The 23,499-nt window shown below is 38.1% G+C and overlaps 1 long non-coding RNA gene across 2 annotated transcripts; it reads left to right on the top strand.

Moving 5' to 3' along the window:
• Window positions 1–220: 220 nt before the first annotated feature.
• LOC121995933 lies at window positions 221–3,464 on the top strand. Of its 2 annotated transcripts, XR_006115938.1 has the most exons (3): window positions 231–928; window positions 1,037–2,187; window positions 2,504–3,464. It is a non-coding gene; the product is annotated as an uncharacterized LOC121995933 (long non-coding RNA). The 2 variants fall into 2 exon arrangements; XR_006115937.1 differs by lacking the exon at window positions 2,504–3,464 and having other exon boundaries at window positions 221–928; window positions 1,037–2,058.
• The last annotated feature ends 20,035 nt before the right edge of the window (window positions 3,465–23,499 follow it).

Below are 23,499 nucleotides of genomic sequence, written 5' to 3'. Positions count from 1 at the left end.
TTTTAGTATGAATAGAAAAAAGGACAGTAATGTAAATTCATTTTAGGCTTCACCAAAATTAGTTAGTAAAGGGGGGAGATTTTTAATAAAATAGTAAGATAGTAAGATATATGTATATATATATATCAAAGCAAGAAAAATAAAGAAAAATTGGTTCGTAGGAAAAAAAAAGAGAAATAAATAATCACTTAAAAACAATCATAACCAAAAATATATTTAAAAAATACAAAATTCCAAATCCGGAGAGCTGAGAAACGGCATCTCGTCGCTGCGAGATCTCATCGCGTCGCGTAACTTGGCTTGATTGATCGGACCGGACAGGACCGGTTCGCCCTATTTCTCGTTTCTCCAGCCTTACATCCCAGCCAGACGGAGACGGAGAAGGAGGCGGCGATAATGGGTTCGCCGGTGGTGTAGATGGGATCAGAGTTAGAGCTGTACGCTATGCCGGCCGTCGCTGTCGGGTTTGTGAAGAAGGCGATGTCGGAGAGCAGGGAGAAAGGGCGGCAGGTGTGGCGGCTGGAGGAGTCCATCAAGAGTTTGGAGGAGGAGAAGCGCAAGATCGAAGCTTACAAGCACGAGCTCTCTCTCTCTCTCTCTGCATGCGTCTCGTCTGCGAGGGTCGGCCCGATGCTCCTCCCTTCTGTCCTTCCCTCATTTGATTTCGCTAGGATCCTTTTAGGTTAAAATTAGTGTTCTTTTGTTTGGGAATTTCGATCGCGGTGATCGAGGAGTTGAAGAGGGAGATCGATCGGTTCCGCGCGGAGGGTTTCGGGCGTATGTTCCAGGAATTCATGCCGATTAAGGGCAAAATCAACGAGAGTAGCTCGGATTTCAGAGATAAGAAGAACTGGACGAGCTCCTTCCAACTCTGGATCTGCGAGGAAAGTAAAGATACCAAAAACATGATAAGATGAACTTTAAAGAGGTTGGAAATACATAATTCTTTGCCAGTTATTTGGGAAAAAAAATTGAATCTTTGTTCATTTCTCGGAGGATTTTTGCTCTTAATGGATTCCTTTGGTTCCGATTGCAGAAATCAGTATGTGATTCTCGGAACGGTGGAGACGCGTCCCTGCCGGTATTGGAACTATACAGCTCCAAGGCAGAAGATGAGACTGCCGCCGTGTTGTCTGACCTCTCTCTGTGCTGTACCGGATCACTCATGGCTTTGGGAGTCCGGCCATCAATAACTATCCAGTTAGTTGCCATAAGTGTACTTAGAATCCCCGGAAGCATCTCTGGTGGTGGCGCCTGGCAAACACTGTGGCTTGCATTAGCAACAGGCTGCAGATGAGGAGGTTCTGGTCTCAGGATCTGCATCGGCGGTTTGTGCTCGTGATCGCTCCTTCTTGCTCATGGTAAGACCTCAGTTGAATCAATTGCTAGGAGGCTGATGGATAGTTCCTGCAAGATGATATTTAGTCCCACATCTAAAATTTCACATTCTTCGATTAGTATAAAATATAACTATACAATTTATAAAACATAACCCATGAAATGAAGTGATAGGATCGTAAGATCTAGGAAAATCCCCGGGTCATCCGTCGCAGTGATGTGGCCGTGTAATTATGGTCCATTAAATCGGATTGTATCCCACCTTTGGGAGGGCATGAGACATGTGTGGAGCCTTTCAATCAGATTGTGGATTCATGACCATTCCCTATAGTAATTCACTTGTCCTTATAAAAAGGTTAACAGAACGGGGTTTATATTCTCATGAGTAAATTTTTTCTTTAATTCAAAAATATAATTAGTTATATACAAAGGAGATGGGAAGTTCTTATTATTGCTGAGTAAAGTTGTTAGGTAGGTCAGGTTAGTCATTAAAAACTCATCATCTTGTAGGATGGTCTGAATCGATCCACCAGGTGAGGCCGTGTAATTATGGTCCATTAAATCGGATTGTATCCCACCTTTGGGAGGGCATGAGACATGTGTGGAGCCTTTCAATCAGATTGTGGATTCACGATCATTCCCTATAGTAATTCACTTGGCCTTATAAAAAGGTTAACAGAACAGGGTTTATATTCTCATGGGTAAATTTTTTTTTTAATTCAAAAATATAATTAGTTATATACAAAGGAGATGGGAAGTTCTTATTATTGCCGAGTAAAGTTGTTAGGTAGGTCAGGTTAGTCATTAAAAACTCATCATCTTGTAGGATGGTCTGAATCGATCCACCAGGTGAGGCCGTGTAATTATGGTCCATTAAATCGGATTGTATCCCACCTTTGGGAGGGCATGAGACATGTGCGGAGCCTTTCAATCAGATTGTGGATTCATGACCATTCCCTATAGTAATTCACTTGGCCTTATAAAAAGGTTAACAGAACGGGGTTTATATTCTCATGGGTAAATTTTTTTTTTAATTCAAAAATATAATTAGCTATATACAAAGGAGATGGGAAGTTCTTATTATTGCCGAGTAAAGTTGTTAGGTAGGTCAGGTTAGTCATTAAAAACTCATCATCTTGTAGGATGGTCTGAATCGATCCACCAGGTGAGTTAGAAAATTTCTAATTGAGACCAACTCAAAATAAATGCAATTTGGTTTAATTTTTCAAGTTTATAGTGAATTGTCTAACGAAAACGATAACGATAACGATCGCGGATTTTGAAATAGAAGTCGTCAGAAACTCCGAACCAGGTAAAACCAATCTATGTCAAGTTTTATTTTGTTGCATTTATTATTATTTGTTTTTCTTTTCGAGTTCTTGTGAAAAACATGAAAAAAATCACGATCACTATTCACCCCTCCCTCTCTTCTAGCGCTTTCAATCCTACACATTGATTAATTCTATTATACACATCCTAACAAATGAACTAATCATTAGATTAGGCATGAACTAATCATTTTCAAATTTATTAACACATAACATAATATTTTATAAAATAATTCTGTTCGTATATAACGACATAAAAATTATTACATAACTCATAAATTAAATGAGCTTATTACTGTTCATACATAATGACAAAACAATAGAATTTTAATAAAATAGAAATTGGAGCAAAACCAAGTTATCCTGGACTGGAGACTCTTCTCGTTCGAGGTTCTAGAATAATCGATTAAGTTGTCCAATATGTCCTTGGAGTCCATGAACTGGGTCAAACTCCATCTCTTCAATCTGCTCCCTTAGCTCATTCATTGTACGTCACGATGGGTCATTGTGTATATCATCGTCGACATCTAGAATTGAAAATAATAATATCAGTATAAAATTGACAAACCAATAACACAACCAATTCAATTCAAGAGACAAGGCGGCCTGCTACAGGGTAGTAGGGACAAGGACAAAGCTTCCCGGATGACCAATTAATTAGTCTTTTTCTTATTCTTAACCTAACACTATTAAACATTTCGTTGTGTAAATATTTTTTTTGGTGCATTCGTACAGTACAATTTTTTTTTTCTAAGCCGTTTGATTGAGTTTCTTTTATTTTCGCATCACTTTAATTTTATTTACTGATTAGTTATTCGTGAGCACTATTTGTTCCGTCACCATGACTAATCGTATAGATAATTCACTTCAATCGATTAATGTTTAATTTGAAGAAAAAATTATTCATATTAAGAATATATTATAAAAAAAATTTTATGAGGAAAGCCTATATGGGGATGTATTTCATGCGTGCATATTAAACCTGCAGTCAATAATTGCTAATTATGTAAAATCGTTGTATTCACTTACAGTAGAAACATGTTCCGAGATATTATTGCAAATCATATCTTATTATTTTATTAAAAATCCCCTCCCCCCCTTTACTAACTAACTTTGGTGAAGTTTAAAATAAATTTACGTTACTGTCCTTTTTTCTATTCATACTAAAAATAATTCAAAGATTTATTAATAATTTTCTTTGGTTGTTTTATATAAAAAATATAGTTCTCTTTAGTCCCACATCTTAGAATTGACAACACTATGATAAAAAAACTTCTATAAATATTTTAGGCCGACGATGTTAAAAAATATACTTTTCTTAGTTTCTTTTATTAAGATAAGTATAATATTAAATTAAAATAATTTTTTTCATAGGGAAACCCATTACAATAGTTTATTGCTGGGATTCGCTAACGTTATTATTATATTACACACGTAACGCGTGTGTACGATCACACTAGTAATAATAGTAAATTAGTTGCATTAAAAGGGTGGATATATGGAATCCATTAAGTTTATCTGAGGAATGTGAAATAAACTTACTGGTCAAGACTTCTTTGTAAAACTCAATAACCTAAACACCACATCATTAATCAGAAATATAATGGGCTAGCCTAAAAAAACCATTCTAATAGAAACAAGTGAATTTTTCTTTGTAACAATCCTTTCTCTTTTCAGGTTTTTTAGGTGTCCCTCCTTTCAAACAACGACTTCTATATAACTTTAAAAAAATACAATAAAAAGTTATTCAACTCTTTCTAACAAATTTAACATTACAAAACAGACTTCTATATAACTTTTAAAAAAATACAATAACAAGTTATTCAACTCTTTCTAACAAATTTAACATTACAAAACAGAATTTTCTTGAAGACCATTTGTAAATAGTCACGGTTTCCCTTTAACATGAATTTTGGACAACAAAAAAAAGCCTCATATATATATAAAAAAAGCAATACTGCTAAATTATTTGGTTTGTATCACAAAATGAAATACAACATGTTGAGAAACGTAACATAGAGAAAACAACTTCAAAACTAAACATCAATGGAGATGATGATAGCTCTTTTGCAATAAGGTAAGAGTACAATGTGGGGGATAAGATCAGATTTATGAAGCCAACCCCCATCAGTTCCGATAATCCCTGAGCATCAACTAATTTTGAAAAATCCCTTCCCCTAAAGAACACATCTATTATCCCATATGAAGAAGAGAGAAACCATAGGCCAAGAGATGCCAAAAACCAACTTGGTTGATGAGTTGTTGGGGTTGCAGGACCGGGTCTGTTAGAGACAGCAAACTCTAGCTCGAACTTCTACAAAGCACTTGCCTTCTTCTCGTGGCAAGGAAAACTCAAAGAGGATGACGTATCGAAGGTCAGTTCTCCCGGCGGCATTGCAGAGAGGAAGAACACTAATGACATAATAGAGAGGAAAGGAAAGAAGGGGATGGAGAGGGTAGAAAACCTAACGTGTAGAGAGGAGGAAGTGAAGACGTCTCAACGCGAAGGCTTCAAGTCGAGGAAAAACAAAAAGGTTGCCGTTGGGGGGAAAATGCTAAGGAGAAGGCTATCGCGGGGGCCAAGGCTTACGAATGAGAAAGATGTCATCGGGGGAAAAAGCGAAGGAGAAGGCTGTCGTCGCTCGTCGGTGAGAAAACACAAAGGAAAAAAAATGCGATTGTGAAGTGCTTTCAGCAAAACTTAGGTATTAGCAGAGAGTGGAAATAATAATAAACTGGTTCAAGTAATAGCAAAACTTTAACCCATTCAATTTATTACTCACTTAGACATATGATTTTATTTTATAACTTATTACTTCATCGAATATATATTATGAAGTAAAATGTCAGATAAAATTAGAAGTGAGGCCCATGTTTTTAAACCTACGAAGTCTAAAATCATATTTAGTCTATCGAATTTATTACTGAAGTTGATTATCATATATTACTTCGTAACAACTAATTATCGAAGTAAAGAGTGACGAAGTCTATTGCCCATTTTCACATAGTGAATTTACCATATACATAGAACAAACATACAGAATTCATAAACAAATAAGAAAAACTAATTTTCTTTATTTGAGGAGTTCTAATGGACTAACATATTAGACCGGTCGATTGAGAAGCTGAACTTTGAACTTGGTCTATTGTCCTATTAGAACTAATCTAATTAGATAGGGATGTCTTACCTATATTGTTTTTATTTAACTTAAATTCATTGAAGTCAATTTCAGACTTATTAATAAATCTGACCCAATTTTGATTAAATCAGTCCCAATAGAATAAATTTAACCTATTTAATTAAATATGGAAAGATCCATCTTAATAAATTAAACTAATCAAATTTATAATTAGTCCAGACTCATTTAATCAAATCAATCCAAAATAATTTTGATTTAAATCAAATTGATTAGGTTAAACCAATTAATAGTTTGAATCATATCATAATCTAATTAAATGAAACTTATCTTTTTAAACTAACCTGGTCGGTCCGGTTCAATGAACTAGTCCAGTTTAAATCAACCCAAGTTGAGTAAACTCAACCCAATTAATTTTAATTAATTTCCAGCATGGAGTCATTAACTAAAAATAATGTATTAATTAATTAATAAAAAAACAAGAGCTTAATCTTAGGGTGTCCATAATAAGATATTAAACTAATATTATAATATTCATTTAACACCCCTCTCAGATATTAGAGAAGGGAAAATGTTATTTTGTTCATCCCTCTCATATATTTTCTTTTATATATATTTTTTCTTTTAAAAAAAATAGTAACAAATATATTAAAACAATTAATAATATTTTTTTAAAACACTAAGATTATTTTTTAAAAACTAAAATTATTATTAAAAAAATAATAATAATTTAAATATTTTAAAATATATTTATTTAATATGATATAATTTTAAAATAATTGAGTTGGAATCTATAAATAATAAAGGTTAATATTAAAAAGAATATAGATAAAAAAGTTATATTATTATAATCAATATATGACAGTGAATTCCATAAATTTTGATAAGTGGTGGGTGCGAGAAAGAATTGTGGACGCTCTTACAAATATGTAATAAAAAAAAACTTGTGATTTTTTTAAATACGAAACATAATTTGCTTTATTTTTTTCTACAGCGTCACCACCGCCACACAATCCCCACCCCATGCCGCCTCAACCTCTACCACAACGAACGCGCCAGCTGTAGTGGCTGCTCATTGTCAGCCATGACAGTCCGACAATTGAGAGAACCTAGCACGACGTGGCTCTTCCGCCACATCCTTCTGATATCATGCGGTCGCCGACGCTCCTCTGCCGCGACACAGTTGCCAGCGACAGGAGCATAGGACATCGTCTGCCATGGTTGCGGCTACACACTGAAAAAGATTCACTATGAATAATTTTCGTTATAGAAAACAAAAAAAAAAGAAACTACTACAACCAAAGGTTTATAGAAATGTGGAATACATATGCAATACAGCTACAGACACAGAAAATGTGAAACTGATTATATGGAGAAACCTGGCCAGGGCCATGATATGTGACCTCCCCACCACGCTCAGTCCGATAAACATCATAGGAATTATCTTGTATATCAAAATTCAAGTGCTCCTCTGAACTACCTGTTCCTAGTGTATAGGAATTATCTTATCTTTCTCTGCCAAAGTTCGTCTCCTAGCTCCAATTGATTTTTGCCAAGTCCATGCTTCTGTGTTAAAGGAACAACCTGTTTTTGCATATCAAAATATTTACACCTGCTCGGTACAAAAGAAAGGACCTTAGTTAAAGAAAATTTAACAAGGGATTGTAGTTTAATTTCAAAGTGTAATAGAAAATCAATTAGAAGTTGGTGGAGATGAAATATAAGATATGAAACACCAGATGCAGCAGCTTCTTTGCTGCGCAGATAGTACTGCTTGTATCTGAAACCAATTAGGAAATCAATAACTATATGGGGTTGAAACCGCATAAAGTCTCAGTAAAAAATGGAATCTCAAAAGGCAAGTTCTGCGAGCATGAAATAATGCCATTTTCTAACATTTTTTAGAGAAATTAAACAAGTATGTAGTAATCAGCTAACCTTCTGTTTGAATCCTGCTTCAATGTTATAAAAGGTGAAAAATTGTTCAGCTTCTGTTTGCAGCGAAATGATTACATAACAAGGTGAAAAATTATTCAGCTTGAGCAAAATCTAACGATTATCACGAAATACGAAGAACAAGGAAATGTAGAACGATTGGATCAAATGCCTAATCTATACTTTTATCACCTTCCGCTTCTCTTCCTGCTATAAATCAACAAACAAAGCGGTATGGATCACCACGATCCTAGAAAATGAATCGAAACCTAGATCCAGACCCCAAAAATTCCATGTTTCGCATGAGAAAATTTTACAGATTCGGATGTAGTACCATGATAGGAATCCGTGGGCCTATCATGTGAAAAAATCGAAAGAGAAAAATGAAAAGGGATAGGCTGATCAGTTCGAGGGGATCAACCTCCAATAATCAAATGAAATTGATTAACTAAAATGAAAATTATTTGTCCTCCAAAATTACATAACGTCTCTATTTCTCTTTAAATAGAGACATAAATTATCTTTTCAAAAGAAAAGGTCTAAAAAAAAAATAAAATAAAAATATATTTTCAAGAAAAAATATCTTATTAAAACTTATCTAGAAAAAAAAAGAAAATGTCTAAAACTTATTTTAGAAAAGGAAATAAAGTTAACGGATTTATTTGAATAGATCCATTAAAGGATCTTATCATTCCACCGTCCTTCAAAACAACCTTGTCCTCAAGGTTGTTTATCGATAAACTCTGAATTTTTTTTGAATGATATCATATAATTCACATGTTGCATCATCGATAGATAAATTGTCCCATTGAATTAATAGCTCAACCGTTGCTTGATTGTTCTTCTTCACAAGTCTCCTTTCTAAAATAGCATAAGGTTGAAATTTAACTTCACCATCTAAATTCATTTCAGGAAGGTGTTATTGAGGAGTAAATTTATCGCCTAGTTTCTTCTTTAAATAAGGCACGTGAAATACATGGTGTATTTTAGAATCTTGTGGAAGCTCCAAGCGATAAGCAATAGGTTCAATACGCTCTATCACTTTATAAGGGCCATAAAATTTCGATGACAACTTCATAGAGGTTGAAGGACGAATTGAAATTTGTTTGTATGGTTGAAGTTTTAGAAAAATCCAATCTCCTATTGCAAATTATCTTTTCGAACGATGCTTGTCGGCCAGTTGCTTCATTCTTGCTTGTGCATTGCATAAATTGTTTTTCAAAAGTTGCAATATTGGGTCCCTTGTGCATAGGTTTTGGTTGTTAGAGTGTATACTAAAAGCCTAGCTTTTGGTATAAACATTTATCTAGAAATAAGAATCACATTGGTCAAATGTCTACATTTGTGATAAATGTAGTTGTTCAATTAATTTATATTGTACATAACATGGTGTGTGGTGTCACACACAGAGGATCATGTTATCAGTACCTTATAAATTATAAACAGTAGCTCACGACCAAAATGGAAAGGAACAAACCATTAGAAGGTCGTAGTGTAATTAGGTATCAGTTTATCTTGACTGTATAATTACACTAGTACACTTAGAGTGTATTGAGTAGGACCATTTGAGGTCGTTTCTTTTATACTGATTTTATAAAGAAACAAAGACCTCGGTTATTATGAAAGTGTGTGCTCTTAATCCTGATATAATAACAAGCACATATATTTGATATTTATTTCTTTAATTTATCAATGGATGAGATTTAGTTCGATGAATTAATAAGCCCGATAAGTTGGGAAATGGTATCACTTATAGTGTGTGTTGTTGATTATAGAAGGAAACTGTGTCCTAGAGATACTAGGTTGAGAATGTCCCCAAGAGGAGCTCATAAGGATTGTCATGTTAAACCCTGCAGGTGGACTTAGTCCGACATGACGATGAAGTTGAGTGGTACTACTCTTGGAGCTAGATATTAATTAAGTGAGTTGTCAGTAACTTACTTAATTAGTGGACATTTGTTATCTTAAACACAGGGAGACTAACACACTCATAATAAGAAGGAACCCAAAAATATAATTTGGGATTGGTGCGGTAGTTCAATAATAATTCTCTAGTGGAATGAATTATTATTGATAAAATTAAGTTGTGTGTTCGGGGCGAACACGGGATGCTTAATTTTATCGGGAGACCAAAACCAATTTCTCCTCTCGGTCCCTATCGTAGCCTCTTATTTATAGAGTTCTATATCCACCTATACCCACCTTCTATACCCACCAATAAGGGGCCGGCCAAGCTAGCTTGGGAACCAAGCTAGGGCCGGCCTAGGTATAAAATTGGGTGGCCGGCCCTAGCTTGAACCCAAGCTAGTGGGGGCCGGCCAAATTAAATTAAAAAGGGATTTTAATTTTAATTTTTATTATGTGGAATAAATAATTTATTAAAGAGAATTAAAATTAAAATATCTCTTTTGTAAAAGATCTACAAAAGATTAAAGAAAGAGATTAAATCTCTTTCCTTATTTGTAGATTGGTGAGATATTTTATTTTCTCTTTAAAATTATCCACATGTTGATAAAATTAAAATTATAGAAATTTCCTTTTATCAACCATGAAGAGATTTTTAAAGAGAAATTTTATTTTTAAAATTTCCGGAAACAAATTAGGAAGTTTTAATTTGTTGATTAAAACTTGTCTAATTTATTTCCTCTTGATGTGGCCGGCCATTAGAGATTAATTGGGGAAATATTATTTTATTTTTCTCAATTAAATCATGTCAAGGGAATTAAGGAAATTTTATTGTAATTAAATTTCCTAATTTGCCTAGGCCAAGGAATATAAAAGAAGGAGTGAGGGTGCCTTCACAAGGAACAACTTCTATTATTTTCTCTCCCTCTTTTGGTTCCTTGGTGTGACCGGTCATCCTTTCCCTCTCTTCTTCTTGTGGTGGCCGAACCCTTCTCTTTCCTTGGAGCTCTTGTGGTGGCCGGATACTACTTGGAGAAGAAGAAGAAGGAGGAGAGGAAGCGAGCATCTCTTGGAGCTTGGTTAGTGTTTTGATTTTCTTCCTTGGTGAAGCTTTTTCTTTTGTGGCCGAACCTAGCTAGGAGGAGAAGAAGGTGGTTGGTGGTTTCTCATCTCGGAAGATCGTTGCCCACACAACGTCCGAGGTTAGAAGAGGAATACGGTAGAAGATCAAGAGGTTTTTCTTAAAGGTATAACTAGTAATTTTTCTTTCTGCATCATACTAGTTATTTTTGGAAATAATACTAAATACAAGAGGCATATGATTCTAGAGTTTCAAATTTGTTTTCGATATAGTGTTCTTTTGTTTTTCTTTTCCTTGTGATTTGATTGTTCTTTTCGGTTAACCTAAAGTTATTTTAGGAAATTAAATATTAGCTTTCTATAAAAGGTTTTGTCTAGTCGGTGGTGGTTGCTCCCATATCCAAGAAGGCCATGTGCCTCGCCACGTCAGTACTGGGAACCGATTATGGAAATTAATATTTAATGGAATTAATAACTTAAGGTGACTTGGGTCGAACGTGTTAAGTTCCGCAGGAGATCCAAGTCAAAACCTAAAAGAACAAATAGATTAAGTTTTGGATCAAACGTGTTAAGTTCCGCAGGCGATCCAAAATTTAATTTAAAAGAACACATGGTAGCTAGGAAAAGGTTCAGACCTTTGTACAAATTTTTTGTACAGTGGAACCTCTAGGTTTTCCGAGTAGCAACCAACATTGGTCAACTTGATGCACATTTGTTGATCCACATATGTTTGAGCTAATTGAGGGTGGTATACATCCATAAACGGCCTCAAATGGGGTAATCTTAGTAGTTGAGTGGTAGGTCGTATTGTACCACCATTTTGCCCATCGATGCCAACGAAGTCACTCCTTGGGTCTATCGCCAGTTAAGCAACGTAAATAATTCTCTAAACATCGATTACCTCTATTTGTCCATCAGACTGTGGGTGGTAGGATGTGGTAAAATTAAGTTTAATGCATTGCAATTGGAATAGTTCTCTCCAAAATTTACTTGTGAAAATCGGATATCTAACAATGACAATAGATCTTGGTAGACCATGTAGTTTGATTATATGGTCAACAAATGCTTGAGGAACACGGGCAGCTGTATAAGGATGCAATAATGTACAAAAATGGGCATATTTTGTCAGACGATCAACGACCACCATGATAGTAGTTTGTCCTTGTGAAGTGGGTAACCTATCTACGAAATCCATAGAAATGTCGGTCCATATTTGTTCAGGTATGGGAAGGGGTTGAAGAAGACTTGGTCTTGCTACATTTTCTCCTTTGTTTCTTTGACCTATATCATATTCAACAACAAAGTTTTTGGTGTCTTTCTTCATTCCCTTCCAATAAAAAGCTCTTGAAATTCGTTTATACGTGCGTAGGAAGCCAGAATGCTCTGCAATTGGTAAACAATGAAATTTCTCCAGTATTACTTCCTTTTCAACTGAGTTTGTTGGAAGGAAGTTTCTGTTTTTATATCGTAAAATTTCTCCATCCCAAGAATAGTGGGGGTTCTAGCGATGAATTTTGTAATATGTTTTGGATGAGAGTCCGTGCCCCTGAATTTTCCTTTTTCTCTCTTTTTATGTTCTCCAAGTTTTTGCAAGTTACTAAAGATATATCAACAAACTCTATTTGGTTAGGAAGGCGAGATAAAGTATCAGCTATTGTATTTTCCATTCCCTTCTTGTAAACGATTTCATAATCATAACCTAAAAGTCTCTTGATCCATTTTTTTTATCCATATTTGAGATACGATGATCCAAGATGAACTTAAGACTCTTATGATCAGTTCGTATTTGAAAGCGTTCGCCAAGAAGATAGGGTCTCCATTTTGTAACGGCATGTATGATAGCCAACATTTCCTTGTCATAAATTGACATTTGTTGATGTAGAGGAGATAGTGTCTTGCTAGTAAAAGCTAATGGTTGTCCTTCTTACATAAGTACTACTCCAATTTCAACTCCGAATGCATCGACTTAAATGACAAATTGCTTATTGAAATTAGGTAGTGCAAGAATTGGTGTTGTCGCCATAGCCTCCTTTATATTTTGAAATGTGTTTTCTGCTTCAGGACACCATCTAAATACATCTTTCTTTAACAAAGTCGTTAGTGGAGCACTAATCTTTCCATAATTTTTTACAAATTTACGATAATAACCTGTGAGACCCGAAAAACCACATAATGCCTTGATATTCTTTGGGGTGGGTCACTCCTTCATAACTAGCACTTTTGAGAGATCAGTAGCTACTCCTTTTTATCTTACAATATGACCAAGGTATTCCATCTTAGTTGTCCCAAAGTTGTACTTAGATCTTTTCACAAAAAGAGAATGCTCACGTAAAAGAGAGAGTACTTTATAAATGTGATGCAAATGATCTTCGAATGAAGAACTATACACAAGGAGATAATCAAAGAAAATCAAAATAAACTTACGGAGGTAATGACTGAAGATATCGTTCATCAAACTATGGAATATAGAAGGTGCATTAGTTAAACTGAATGGCTTGACTAAAAATTCATAATGATCATCATGAGTCCGAAAGGCTATTTTTGGAATGCCTGGCTGATAGATCCTTATCTGATGAAAGTCTGAGCAAAGATCCAACTTTGAGAAGAATGAGGAACCTCCTAATTCATGAAGTAATTCATCAATGATGGGGATGGAGTACTATCTTTCACTGTAATTTTATTAAGTGTCCGATAATCTACACACATTTGCTAACTTCTGTCTTTCTTTCCCACAAGCAGTACTGGAGAAGAATATGAACTTACACTTGGGCGAACAATACCAGCTTGAAGCATATCTTTTACAATCTTCTCAATTACCTCATTATGTATGTAAGGGTAGCGATAAGGCCTAACATTTGGTGGTGCACTCCCCGGTATTAGAGGTATATGATGATCATGTGAACGTGATGGAGGAAGTCCCTTTGGCTCAGTAAATATCATAGAAAATTTTGAAAGAAATGCCTCTAATTCTGGAGGGGTATGTGAGGTACCTTTAGATCCTTTTTGATGGAGAGTTGCATGAGAAAAATGGAGCAAACTTTCTTTAATAACCGCTCTGCCTGATAATTACTGATTGATGTGATAGTATCTTGTCTCTTACCTCTGATGCAAACTTCTTTTCCTTGATCTTGGAAGCGCATTGTTAGTTGAGAGAAATTTCATATTATGTCTCCTAATGTTCTCAACCATTGTGCTTCATGTACAACATCACATCCATCTAGGGGTAGAAGAAAGAGATCTGTATTTTAATTCATAATTTGGTAAGAAAATTTTAATATCATTGCATTTTCCTGGACTTGTAAGTGATCTTCCATCCGCCACCTTAACATCAAATGTAGATGTTCGCACTATTTTTTGTTTAAGCCTTCTTGCTAAGGTTGAATCTAGAAAATTGTTGGTGCTTCCTGAATCTATAAGTATCATTACCGGTTGTTTTTTAATGAATCCTTTTACCTTCATTGTTTGTGGAGTTTGTGTTGGATCATGAAGAATCGATAGAGGGGGGGGGGGGGTGAATATCAAAAAACGTTCGAAGGCGAGTAGGCACAGCGGAAAAGAAAGAATAAGCCAAAGAGAACACAAGGATTTACTTGGTTCGGAGTCTTTGGCGACTCCTACTCCAAGGCCCGTACACGAGGGTGCTTTCGATGGGCAATCACTATCAATTCGAAAATAGAATTACAAGATTAAAGTACAGGAATTGATAGAAAGAAAATACCGACAAATATAAAACAATAGAAAGGAACAGAGCTTTGTCGGAGTAGCGTTGCAATGTCGCAGGAGCGTAAGAGAGCAAATCATCAATTCTGAGTCTTGTTTTGAGCTCCGCCTTTGACCCTCCTTTTATAGGATGCTCGGGGTGCCTGGATCCCTTCCGGGCGCCCTGGTGTGACGTAGCAGTCCCAACCAGCGAGCTCCACGTGTTGACGTTACGTCTTGGATAAAACTTGCCTCCAGGCGCCTGGATCCCTTCCGGGCGCCCGGACCTCCGGGTGCCCGGACCCCCTTTCTCTAGAAGCTCCTTTTCCTGCAAGACAAGGTTAGTCCGAGACAATGTATATCCTGCAAAACAAAGTATTAGCACAGTTTAGAGTATGACTTAGATTCCGTCTTTCCGAGACCGAAATCTAGTCAAGATCTCGACTTAGAGTTCTGAAATGGTTCTAAGTCGGATCGGCGCCTAAGTTCCCTTCCCGGGAATGCGCCCTCACAGTCACTCCCTTCCGGTGACTTACCTTTACTCACCTGTTAGACGTCCGGTCAGCCCTTCGACCCGTCTGGACTTCTCGCCAGCTATCCGGTCAGCCCGCCGACCTAGCTGGACTTCGTGCCAAGCGTCTGGTCAGCCCGTTGACCCGCTTGGACTTCTTGCCAGCTATCCGGTTGGCTCATTGACCTAGCTGGGCTTCGTGCCAGACATTCGGTCAGCCCGTCGACCTGTCTGGACTTCGCCTACACACTCAATCAGAGTATTTAGACAACAACAAACCTAACTTAACCTAATTTGTCATTCATCAAAACCTGAGTTAGACCGTTAGTGCTAACCACACCAACAATCTCCCCATTTTTGATGGAATGACAACCTGGTTAAGTTAGTGAAAAAAATATGCAAGTAAAAAAAACAAGCATGGTTTTTTTAAGGTTTAAGTTAGTTCTTAAATTTGACATTTTGTTGCTCTAACTTAACCACCTATCCCTCCCCCTTTGGCATTCATCAAATTAGAAAATAAGTCAAGTAATCAAATAATACAGAATACAAACAAAGTAAAAGTTGTAAGAAATGATGTTAAGTTAACTTGGGGGAGTTTAAATTTTAACACATAGTATTTTAGCTTTTATTTCTTAACTTTTGTAAAATAACTAAGTTTTGAAAACTGGCTAATTTAGCAATATAACTTAGTATTTTTGAGTAATTTTGAAAAATAATAATTTGTTTTTGAGTAATCAAAAATTAAGTGAATTTGCAAATTCAAGAAAAATTTAGAAGCCGATTTTCAAGTATAAGTTTAGGAAGGCTAAGTTTAGATAGTCTAATTTTCAAACATAAGTGTTTAAGTTCCGAATTTCAAAAAAATAAAAATTTAAATTTTCTAGATAAGTTTCAACTTTGAAGCACTTTACAAACAAGAGTTTTCAAAACCAATATTTCAAAACTAAGTTTGGAAAGTCTACCTTTCAAAACTAAGTTTGCAAAAGATTCAATTTTCAAAAACTTAGTTTATAAAATCCAGTTTAAAAGCTTAGTTTTATAAAAGTTAGTTTTTAAAAATAGATATATCAAATTAGATTTCCAATGATCATATTTTAAAAAGAAATTTTAAGAGAGGACATTATTTTTAAAGCTGAGAAAATAAGTTCATTTAATCCTCCCCCTGAAGCACATTCATAATCTGTCTAACCAGTTAGTTACTTACTAACTATCAGAAGATAGTAGCTTTCACTTGGTTAGTCAAGTTAAGTGTATTGTAACCAGTTAGCGTTTGACTAAACTGAATATCTTAACTTGATCAATGTTTGTTCTGTATTTAACGCTCAGACTTCTGTCGATGCACTGAAATAAGCATCTTAAGTCCAGGCAATCTGTATCTCACCCCTTTCTATGTTTGTCAATCACAAGCAAGGTAAATCTAGGGTGTTGGTGAGATGCTCAAATGCTAGTCCTAGGGGAACATGATTTCTAAGGGATTTTTCTAATCTAAGGCTGAAATTATTTTAAAATTCTAAAAGTAGAAAAGTTTTGAAAAATAAACAATTTTAACTTAGAAATTAAAACACTCATTTTGAAAGCAGTTTAAATTTTGATGATCCTAATCTACTAAATTAGAGCAGAACAAATCAAATCTAAAATCATAATTAATAGATCAAGATGTACTACAAGAGCTGTAATAGAGTCATAACAGAACTATATAACAATCACAACTATTGAGATGATGAAGGAGGTGGTTCGGAACCCAAAGAACGAAGTAGTGCCAATAGCTCAGTATGACGGGTCCAGTCATCCTCTCGTAGGTCTCGTCGCAGGTCGGAGATCTCCTGTCGCACATCTCGTCGTAGATCGGAGACCTCCTGTCGCACCTCTCGTCGTAGGTCGGAGACCTCTCGCCGTATGTTTCGATGAAACTCGGAGGACTCCTGCTGGAGGCTCGACATAGCTCTCTCTAGTCCGGATACTCGATCGGCTAGAGTGAGAGGAGCGGGATGTAGCGCTCGAGCTAGTGGTGGGGCAGGAGCGACTCCGTCAGGAAACAGTGCGAGAAAAAACTCATCCTGCTTTGCCTCCTCCTGCTGGGCATCTGGATCGGGCTGGTGCTATGCCCCCCTCTGCCAAGACATGATACCCTCGTCATCTATATGGACACCAGTTAGGGAAAAGTTCCTAGCTCCTATAACGTCAAACTCGGCCATAGTGCGAATATCACCTCTGGTGACATCAATGCCCAAGTAGGCAATATATGCTGTCAAAATATGACAATATGACATATGAACTCGTTCACTAGTCACAAATTCAGCTGAGTAGATAATGGTAGAAAAAAAAATATGTAAACTGATGTCAATATCTAACCTATGACACAAGGAATAGAGAAGAAAAGAGTGGAAGGGGCGTATCACCGCGATATCGCGAGTGGTCAATGGTAGAATGCAAAAGACTAAGACCCTATAAAGGGCGTAGTCCTGGACTCGAAGAGCAACTGACCTAAACAGTGGATACTCATTCGCCCCAAAAAAATACGAATAAATCGTATCAAGAGTAATATGCGAGTAGAGATCTCCAAATGGTAGACCCCTGGGAGGATAGTATTGAAAGAGACAAGTAGACGGTCGTAACTCTAAAAAGTCCTGGATGACACTAGGGGATAGCATGATATCAGTACCAGCTACCCTAGTAGTATAGGTGAGGTCATCTACTTTCACTAGGTTGTTATAAAACTCAGCACACAGTCCTATGTTTACTGAGCTAGTACAGTAAACTAGTTTCTGCAAGTTATAGTGGCTAATAACCTCTATAACTGGAACGCTAGACTGTGAGAAGAACTCTCTATCTAGACATTTAGTCCTAATGGCCATATAAATGGTCGACTCAAACTTAACCCTGAGTTCGTCAGTAGGAAACCTAGGGTCAATGCTAGCAGTGGAAGGCCCATCACCAGATTTAAAACGTTTCCTAAATTATAAAACAAAATTATACTAATTAAAGAGAACAAACAAAAAAATTTACACAGAAGACATGAATTTTACTGAGGAGCCATCGCAAAATATATTTAGAAGTGACGACCTCGGTTGATTCGCAACAACGTACTAATCGCAGAACGAAGTAAAATTTAATTTTAATCACTCTCGAAGTAAAGCTCGGAAGGAGACTTGATGAAAGTGAGAATTTTGTTTGTCACGCCCCAGGTAGTCCCTGTCCGAAGAAATTTCGGCAGCATCTCCCCTGTACGACGGACAATATGAAACTCAGTATACATATATCTCTATACCTCGGCCACACACGGCCGGAATAATACAATACAATTAAGAAACAAACCACGCAGTTTATATCAACATTCCACACAGATATAATATATGATCAATCCACGCAGTCTAATATGGAAAGACGATATAGAACCCCGAAGATATATGTAAACAGCCTACTCCACTACAACGAAGAAAACAAATCCACGAAGTAATGAAAATACAACCGCAGCGGAAAACAAAAGTAGCAAACCCGAATGTTCAATGTAAAGTCCACAATACAAACCCACAATACAAGTATATAAGGTGCAAAAGCAAAATATAATCCGACAAAGAAAATCCTCGCGATAATGGGGCTAGCGACTGGAATCTCCCCGACGGCCTCAACCTGAATGGTAATAAAAACGGGGTGAGTTCAATGAACTCAGCAGGTAATCCAATAGACATGTACAGCAATATATAACTACCAATAATATCCTAAGGTACAGTCTCCTAAACCATAGGATCAATAGAACAGTTTCCTAACAGTACAATCTACGGCACAGTCTCCTAACAGTATAACAGATATGCAAAGCTGAAATAAACTGTAATAACCAACAATAGGCATAAAGTACAGTCTATAGCAAGAATAATAAGAAGATGCATAACTGAAATAAAATGCACTCACCTGCGAGGCTTGGGCAACTGACTGTCAACATACAGAGATAAAAATAGTCAGAGCAAAAGCATGTATCCTGTATGCATGTCAATCATATGCAATCACCAAAATGCATCAATCATAACGAATGCAATCCGTGCATATGATGCAATATGACATGGTCACCCCTGTCAACCAGTCAGCCATCTCACACACAATGGTGAGACCGAGTGGGTAGGGCTGTGACACCGTGCACTCTGCCATCACTGCCCCTGAAGAGTGACCGAGTGGACGGGATGCTGTCGGAGTACACCTATCCTCCTACCTCAAACATAGTGAGGGAGCGCAATGCTCTCAACTCCCGGTACGCGATGACGGGGAGGGATCCCTGTCTGCTACCATGCTGCAGTCACACTACCCATGAGCGGACCAGCGGAGCACTACAGAGCTACTGCCATACACACCCTCATGTTGTGCCACTACCCATGCAGTGAAACACGTTGTGTGCAGGCCCATGTAGCCGGCCGAATGGAGTCATCAATCGCCCAGCATGCAATCATGCGATATGGTGCATGCGGCTACAATATGACATACCTGAACATAGTCTCCTCCATATATGTGTGTGCCCAGAAAGGTAAACGCATATATATAACCATGATATAAACAGCATAAACCCAAAGACATCACATATAACAATGATGTAAGTATCATGAATCCGAGAGCATGCATCACACATGTAAAGCAACTAATCCAGTAGAGTAGAGCACTATAGATATGCATCTCTATGAACATATATATACATGGCAAGAGGTAAATATCCAATCCTGAAGTAAAGCAACTAACAGATGAAGCATGTGATAGGTATTAACTAGCTAAGACCAGGGAAGAAATAAATCTACCACTATCACTAGCAACTATATATAAACTATACATATCATAAGACAGTATCAAAAGATAAGTCAAAGGGTACCCGCCTCAAATAGAAGGTACAATCCCAAATCCGAAGTCAACGTCGAGACGCCTGTCTCGAATCAGAATCCTGTGTCAACAAACAATATATATATTTTATTTAGCTAAATCCAAATGAATAGCTAAATAAAATTTCTAAACCTAAATTAGGGCAAAACCCTAATCAGCAATCTCAACCTATCTAATTAAACCTAACGGTCAATTAGGGTTAGTTACCTAAACCCTAATCACCAATTAGATCAGATATATAAACTTAAATTAAATCCAATAGTTGACTAGGGTTAATTGTCTTAACCCTAATCATTCCATTAGATTAAATCTAAGCAAATATATCTATCATAACATGTATCATCATCTAAATTAAATCTAACAGTTGACTAGGGTTAATTATCTTAACCCTAATCATTCCATTAGATTTATCTAGGCAAATAAATCTAATTACACTTTAGCAACTAAATACAACATGTATCAACTAATGATACACTAACCATCTAGTATTCAAATCATACCATGATCTACAACTAATCATGTACCGAAACATACCTAATCCTTACCTAAATTTACAGCCACTGCTGGAACGAAATGAGCTGCTGGAAACCAACTGAGCTGGCTGGAAAGACAAGGTGATCTGTTGGACAAGGTTACCACAGAACACTACTTCACCTCCAATCAAAACTAATTCCTCTAGAACAATCAAATTACACCATACCTCACGCTTAGCCCTCCCTTCTGTTGATCCACCCTGAGAAGTATTGCTCTCCGGAAGGTAGCTGCCGGAGCAAAGGGTGCTGAATCAAGAACACCACAGAAGATCACCCTACTGGATCAACCAGACCAAGAAGGAATCAAGCACAGATCATTGATCCAAACACCAACCAAAATAACAACCTACCTTACCCCAATCGGCTGTCTCCAACAGAAATTGCCCAATCTGTGGCCCAAATCAACCTCAAGGAAGAGGATCAAGATCTGACCCCGTGAGGTCAATAGGAAGAAGATCAAGAACTGCCAGCAAGGAAACGATCCTTGCCTCCAGGATCGTAGCTAGGGCACGGCTGGTCGACGCTGCGACGACTGATCGGAGCCGATGGAAGGGATTTAGGGCACGATTGCACAAGGAAGAAGGGCTCAGGTGGAACTAGCCCTACTCTCAAACCTCCGGAAGCAAACCCTCGCCGGCGATCGGGTGGATCTCGCTCGATCAGTGGCGTCGGCTCATCCCCGTGAAAGAACCAGTGGCGAGGAGAAGAGATCGAAGCTAGGATGAGAAAGGTCTCGGCTGGATCTGGGCTTACCAGGCGTCGATGCCGGCAGAGGAATCGCCGGAGCTGGTCCCGTCGCCGTCGCTTGTCCGCAAGAGGGAGAGGACAGAAAGAACAGAGAGAGGAGATCGGGGAAAAGGAAGAGGGGAAGGGATTCGGTGATCGGCGATTTGGGAAGGGAAATAAAAATAAAGGAAAAGAATTTATAATTACAAACTTTTCCTCACTTAAACGGGTATCCCAAACAGGCTTTATCCGTACCCGGAATTGATCCCCTCAAAACTCGTCGTACGAGCTCCGAAAAATTTCCAGAAAATTTCGAAAAAATTCTATAAGGCTATTTCTCAAATAACCCTATTAATTAAATTTTCCGAGATCTCACATCCTCCCCTACTAATAAAAATTTTGTCCCCAAATTTCGCTATAACTAACAGCAAACACTAAAATATAACCAAACAGTATAAATGCTGAAAGAAACTCTAACCCACATACCTCAAGTCAAAAGATGGGGGTATCGAGCTCGGATCGTATCCTCCAGCTCCCACGTAACCTCCTCGTCAGAATGATGCGGCCATCCGACTTTAACCAGTCGGACCGTCTTGTTCCGCAACTGACGCTCTCTACGGTCCAGAATCCGCACCGGAACCTCCTCGTAAGTAACATCAGGCTGAATAGGAACAGATATATCTGACAGAACATGTGCCGGATCGGATACGTATCTCCTCAGCATAGATACATGGAATACATCGTGAATGCCAGCTAGAGATGGTGGTAGCGCCAGACGGTAAGCTACTGCTCCAATCCTCTCCAAGATCTGGAATGGTCCAATATATCGGGGAGATAGCTTACCTCGGAGACCAAATCTCTTCACCCCTTTCGTGGGTGAAATCCTAAGAAATACGTGACCACCAATGGAGTACTCTAGGGGTCTCCGTCTCTGATCAGCATAACTCTTCTGACGGTCCTGGGCCTCTGACATCCTCCGTCTGATAGTGCGAACCAGCTCTGCATCCTGCTGAGCTCTCTGAGGTCCTACCAACTGAGCCTCCCCAACCTCTTCCCAGAGGATGAGTGTCCGCCAAGGCCTACCATACAACGCCTCAAACGGTGCCATCTGGATAGCCGAATGATAGCTGTTGTTGTAGGCGAACTCCACTAATGGCAGGTGGTCCTCCCAACTGCCTCCGAAGTCCATGACACAAGACCTCAGCAAGTCCTCCAATGTCTGAATAGTCCGCTCTGTCTGCCCATCTGTCTGTGGATGGAATGCCGTGCTGTGTGCCCAAGGCCTGCTGCAGACTCTGCCAGAACCGGGACGTGAACCGTGGGTCTCTATCTGATATGATGCTCAACGGAACACCATGTAATCTAATAATCTCACGACAGTATAACTCTGCTAATCGATCCAGAGAATCAGTCTTCCGGATCGCTATAAAATGTGCGGATTTGGTTAATCGGTCAACGATTACCCAAATCGCATTATGGCCTCGTCGAGTCCTAGGCAATCCTACCACGAAATCCATAGTAATATGCTCCCACTTCCACTCTGGAATAGGGATCCTCTGAAGTAAACCAGCAGGTCTCTGGTGCTCAGCCTTCACCTGCTGACAGATCAGACATCTAGCAACAAACTCCGCGATGTCCTTCTTCATACCGTTCCACCAATAGGAACGCCTCAAATCCCGATACATACGGGTCCCGCCTGGGTGGATAGCAAATCTAGAGCGATGAGCCTCCTGGAGTAACTCCTCCATGACCGGGTGAGACTGAGGTACACATAATCTACCTCGGAACTAAACAATACCCTCGTCATCTCGTGTAAACTCGGTCTGCTGTCCGGAAGCTATCTGGCTGCTAATGAACTGTAAATGCTGATCTCCGGCCTGGGCCTCTCGCATCCTCATCCTGATCGACGACTGAGCAACCATGGTAACCAGAATACCCTGCTCTGTCCGTCCCTGCTCCTCAAGGCCCAACTCGGAGAATCCCTGAATCAAGTCTGTGACTAAAACTCGGTGACAAGCTAAAGTCCCTTTGGACTTCCTACTAAGTGCATCAGCAACCACATTAGCTTTACCCGGATGGTAGCTAATAGTACAATCATAATCCTTCAGGAACTCCATCCATCTCCTCTGTCGGAGATTGAGTTCCTTCTGGGTGAAAATATATTTGAGACTCTTATGATCAGTAAGAATCTCAAAAGTAATACCATAAAGATGATGTCGCCAAATCTTCAAAGCAAAGATAATAGCGGCTAGCTCTAAATCATGTACTGGGTAATTCTTCTCATGCTCCTTCAACTGACGAGAAGCATAAGAGACTACCCTATCGTGCTGCATCAATACAGCGCCCAAGCCCTGAAGAGATGCATCTGTGTAAAGTACGAATCCGTCGTCACCAGAAGGTAAAACCAAGACCGGTGCTGATACTAATCTCCGCTTCAGCTCCTGGAAGCT

The sequence above is a fragment of the Zingiber officinale genome, chromosome 6A (assembly GCF_018446385.1).
Source record: "Zingiber officinale cultivar Zhangliang chromosome 6A, Zo_v1.1, whole genome shotgun sequence".
NCBI classification, from domain to species: Eukaryota; Viridiplantae; Streptophyta; class Magnoliopsida; order Zingiberales; family Zingiberaceae; genus Zingiber; species Zingiber officinale.
Note: the sequence above shows the minus strand (reverse complement) of the source record. Positions and strands in the feature narration are given on the sequence as shown.